Genomic DNA, 5520 nt, shown 5'->3' with positions numbered 1-5520 from the left:
TAGGCCCGCAGGCCCCGCAGCCAGCAGGTGCTGTCTGTATGGAGAAGAGCGGCTGCAGCCCATTCCCGATGTGCTGGGCTAAAGGTACTCGTGATCTGCGTTGTTTTATCTTCCTTTCTCTCTTTAATTTAACGTTCTATCATCTATGAGCATTCCCCTTTCCCTTTTCGACATTCTTTGCCTGTAAGTATCCCTCTTTCCTTCTTGAATGTTTTATCACCTATGAGTATCCCCCTTCCCTCTTCCGTTCGATGCCCACCTGTGCAGTTAGAACAGGAAGTCACCTGGATTTTCTTTCGTCTGGAAAATGTAACATTTTTCTCTATGCTTTCAAAAATCATTGCACTGAGCTCTGCAGGTTTCCCTTTTGAAGACTTCACGACTTTGGTTTTAATGCTTTAAAGCACTGAGTGTGATTCTGCTGTCATGTATCTTTTGGAAGAAATTTTTAAGTGTCTGTTTACAATGGAAGGCACACATCTCTTTGCTCGAGGTTTTAGAACTTGCAATGCACACCAACTCCCCCCCCCCCTTCACCCCCTGTAAGAGACGGTAACTAGCCACGAAGTATGCATTTATTACAATGAGAGGGCTTGGCTTGAAATTGGGGCTTAATAATAATTGGATGGAAATGTGTAAGTTATTCACATAGTGTTCTGCAATGGAATACAATCAATATTGACACTATTATAATCCAGAGAGTAGTTGTGTGTTGGTGTTGTGGCTGAAAATATCCATATGAAGTAGAAGAGCAGGGATTCAACTTAAAATTTTGTTAGTGGCCAAAGAATCAAATACTTCTTACACACAGAACAACGGTGCAAGGTTAAGTATTGTTGGTTACAGGCCTGACTTTCCTCATGTCCACTTTCATTTCAATGCACTTTCTTTTTTGGAAGAGAAGCGGGCTGTGGAGTGTTGCATCACTGTGCCCTTGGATCACAGACAGGCGCTGACTTCAGAACTTCAGGGCAGAGGTGGCTGGGCCAGGGAGGACGTGGTGCTGTATGGGAGGTGGATTTGGCTGCTCATGAGCTGTCTTGGTAAAAGAACACTGAATGTACTTAATTCTTAGCTGTCTTCTTACTTGCAGGATCCATGCAGGAGTATTTAGCCCTGTCTTTGTTTTGTGTGCTTTCTTTTAGTTACTGAAATGCTCAGGCTAAATTAACCACTCTTTGCCACATGTCAACATATTATGGTAGCACATAAAGGAGAAGTAACAGAAGGAAATCAGCATGCTTGACCACTATTCTAGTGATGTGTAACGAACTGCAGAATCAGTCAGCTCTGTGTGCATAACACAGCAAGAGTAACTGAAGTGGCTTTATAGCTGAACCAAAGCTGTTCTTTGCCTCCATAAAAACCTGCCTGCCAGTATTTACCCAGAAGGGGTAACAGCAATACCTGCTCCTGTGCATTGTAAATTGGTAATGGAAGTATCAGATGGAGTTGGGATTCACCTCCTTGGGGTACGGTGAGAGTCAGAATGAAGTTTCCTTAAAAAGAGTAACTTCCATAATGTACAAATAGTGAATAAAATACTTACTTTAAGGGGGGGGGGAAGGGTTGTTGCCATCTGTTGTTCAGGAAGGCTGTTTAGTGTTTGGGATATCAGTTTTCTTCCTCCTGCTCCAGCACTGGAGGATCAGGACAGCAGGGCTGGCTGCTGCTTGCAGAACATGGCTGCACTGGGCCACTATAAAAGGTATTGATTTTCCCCCCACCCACTGCAACAACTGAAAGGAATGAAAACCAATCCCTCCCTCTTCCCTGGTTGCTTTATGGAGGGTTCTCAGGACATAACTTCTGTGTTGATGTCTTATCCAGCCGCCTCCTCCCTGAAATGGAGAACAACCGTGTAATCTCTTCTTATTCCTCCTGGGGGGGAGAAGGGGGACACGAGCAGTTACGTAAGGACAAAGGCACTGCATCTCTCAGTCTGCCAGTTGTGGTGATTTTCTAGAAGAGACATACCATTCTCCAAAGAAATAGGACAGATGAGAAATGGCTGGTGCTGTATTTGTCACTGAATGGTGGCCATTCCTTAGTTGATGGATACCCCGTGTACTGTTCACCAGCGTAACCTTAGGGAAATGAAACGGATCTGGCCTACTTTGATAAGGGCTGTGAGATATCTGCAGTCAAAGAAAGGTAATATATTAATGAGAGAAACATTTGGTTTGGATAACGTTATTCTAACCCTTGGGCTAATCTCTTAAAGCTTCAGTTTAACTGCAGCAGAAATTGATAAAACTTTAACAACTGTTTTGTAGCATCTTAAAAATGTGATCTTGATGTATTTTTATATATAAGATGTCACTTAAATGGTTCCTTTTCTCTTTAAATGGGACAGATGAAGCTTCTGGTGCACTGTGTGTGTGATCTCATAGCAAATATTTGTTATTTGAAAATGCTTTGAAATATTTCAGCAAGTTTGTGTTCACGCATAGTATGCTTACGCTCTTGTAGGATAAACCTAAAATCTTCCATACTGTGATACTGTGGGCTGACCTCATTGCTGTTAATTCTGTGTGCTCCGTCTGTGGGACTGCATCAAGGACTAAGATAGTGCTTTCTTTCTTTGTAAAACATTTGTGTAATCTGTGCTGCCAGGTTTTGCCTCCTCTTTATGCTAGCGTCAATGCAAAGTAATGTTTGTGAATTTGATAACTTAGCTTGGATCTGCCTATTCCAGACTTGAGAATATTTTCATTGGCAAGTGAAGAGAAAGTGTGGATTTTGTTTACCGGCACATTTCTTCTCAGGAAGTAAGTCTGTATTGCTTTCCTTCAGTAGTGATAGGATTAAGATGGTTTTGGCTGCTTCTTTCCTCCCACCACCCTTCCCTTGCTAAGTAATTTGAAACTCGAAATCTCTCGTCTTGTGAAATAAATAGGTTCAATCTTGGTCAGACCTTCAGTGAGTGCTGCATTGGTGTCTGGGTCACTGCATTTCCTCCAGGCAAGTACAGAAAATCTCTTACAAGGGATGTTTTCTTTCTGACTTGAAGAGTAGATTAAAATTGCCTTCAATTTTAGCAGTTTTTTTTTTTGTGTGCACCAGTAGTAATCTCACCAAAGCTTACAGATATTAAAAGTTGTAGATGATGTGATGATGCTTTTGCTTCTAGCCTTCCTTCCCAAATTTTGCAAAGCAAACGGTTTTTAGTGTACCAAATAAATGTAAGTTGAGCAGCTAAGAGTAATTGGATAGCTCTGCTGTGTGTCTGTAAGTTACCCACTCCAAGGAGGAGGAAGTTTCTTTAATATCTTCCAAGTGAAGAGCTGTTAAATAATTTACAAACAATAAATTGGTGTGATGTGAAATGCATCACACATGAGTAGTCAGGGCAAAGTGATTGCAGTTATTGAACACTGCCTTTAGACTGCGAAAGGTGCTGCTGTCTTCAGATAACTGCAGTTCTGTTCTAAACCTTATGTTGATTTTGTTTGAGAGCCAGCAATGTTGTGAAATTTATTAAATCCAGCAGGAAGGAGTTTTACCCCATTTATTGCAATCTGTTAATGTTGCAATTTTCTAGAAGCGATGAGCAACTCCAAGTTAAATGGTTATTTTCTGGTAAACCTTGTGATTTCAGAGAATGTTCAGAAGGGACCTGCTAGTGATGTTGAATATAAGCCAGGTTTTGATGCATAGGAGACAAGTTCAGTGCTTGTTCTCCCTCGTTCCCATCCTTACTGTCTCTACAGTTCTACTAACAGGAAAATAAGAGGTGATTTCAATCTTGAAGGCCCTTGGTGTTTTAGGTGCTTGATGATGGCTGGAAAGGGACGCAGCAGTAGAAATGCTGTAAGAGTTGCTGGTGCTGGGAAAGGAGGCAGTTATTTAGGGTAATTAGTCTCTAAAACGAGTTCTCTTTTATTTGAAAAGCACTGTCTATATAACGTAGGCAGATAGTAGCTGTAGTGCATTAAGAGAGAAAACAATTGGGAAAAGAAGAATTCAGTCTGTCATTTGACAGTCAGTTGTTAACTTGGTACGCTGACTGCATCAGCTGATGTGACACATTAGCCATTTATTTCCAAACCATAGATGTGTCTAAACTTATGTTAACTGGCTGGCCTTTTACAGTGTGAGAGGTATGTGTTTTACACACATTTAGGCACAGAAGTCTAGGTATGAGAATGCTGATGTGTTTCAATTAGTGGGATAGAAGATGGACTTTGAGATGCTTGTACAAGAAAGGAAGGAGATTGTTTTGAGCTCCTGGAGAGCATTTAGTGTTACCTGTGTAATGCAGATGTGTGATCTTATCAGTGGTAGCTCTTAGGAAGGAACTGGTGTGGAATTGAATTCTAGCCTGTCTTTGAAAAAGTGACACTTACGCAAAACAGAATGTTTTCACTGTCCTTTTGAAGTTGCTTCAGATGAAGACTGAAGAGCAAAATCTGGAAGGCGGTATTTAAGAGGATGGTACATTGAAATATTCCTCCTCTGCTGAAAGTTCAAGTAAGAGTTTGTAGCCTTAATAGCTTTTTTATTTGATTTAAATGTGAGGTTTTTATCACAAATCAAGTAGGAAAAAAAAGTACGTGTATATAAGCATTGATACACACAGACATACAGGTATGTTCACCCAGTCTCGCTTTGTTCATCTATTTAGCCTGGCAGTAGCTTGTGGCTATGCTTAGAAATTAGCTTCGTAGCTAGTAACCTAAAACTAAAAACTAAGACAGGGGAGGTTTAGGTTAGATATTAGGAGGAAGTTTTTCACACAGAGGCTGGTGACACACTGGAACAGGTTGCCCAAGGAGGTTGTGGATGCCCCATCCCTGGAGGCATTCAAGGCCAGGCTGGATGTGGCTCTGGGCAGCCTGGTTTGCTGGTTGGTGACCCTGCACATAGCAGGGGGGTTAAAATTAGATGATCTTTATGGTCCTCTTCAACCCAGGCCATTCTGTGATTCTATGGTAATCCTTCAGGTCCTCTCTTTTTTTTGTGTGTTTTTAACAGAAGGAATCCTGTGGACAATAGGACAATATAATGTGATGCACAGCTTTTCTTGGAAGGACTGTTGCAGTAAAATTAGCTTTTCAGACTTGCTTTTCATTTGTAAGAACAGCATCAGCTTATTTATTAAATCCTTCAATTTGCTGAAGAGGGCCTTAGAGAATAGGTGCAAATGAATGCTATCCAAAAAGTTCTGTGAGTTAGCAGTAAGCATGTAGTTTCTTTGGACCGATAATTTAAAAATATTGTAGCATTCACAGCAAGATCTCAGTACAGAATAAGCGAGATCAGCACTGTATCTACTGGTGAATATGTGTTAAAAGTACTGGGACCAATTCCTTCTGATGGGGAAGGATGGGGATTGCTGAGCATGGAGTTAACTGCTGATGCCCAGCATGGGATGTGACACTTTGTTCTCAGGAAGAGGTTGGATTTTCACATTGGACGTTGTTGAGCAAAGGTGTCAGGAAGAGTTTTCCTGGGCAGAATTCAGTTCTGCTGAGTCATCTTGTTGAAAATCATCTGTAGACAAATTCCCTTTTTTTT

The sequence above is a fragment of the Meleagris gallopavo genome, chromosome 3, assembly GCF_000146605.3.
Source record: "Meleagris gallopavo isolate NT-WF06-2002-E0010 breed Aviagen turkey brand Nicholas breeding stock chromosome 3, Turkey_5.1, whole genome shotgun sequence".
Taxonomy (NCBI): Eukaryota; Metazoa; Chordata; class Aves; order Galliformes; family Phasianidae; genus Meleagris; species Meleagris gallopavo.
The sequence above is the reverse complement of the archived record's forward strand: the minus strand, read 5'-3'. Positions refer to the sequence as shown.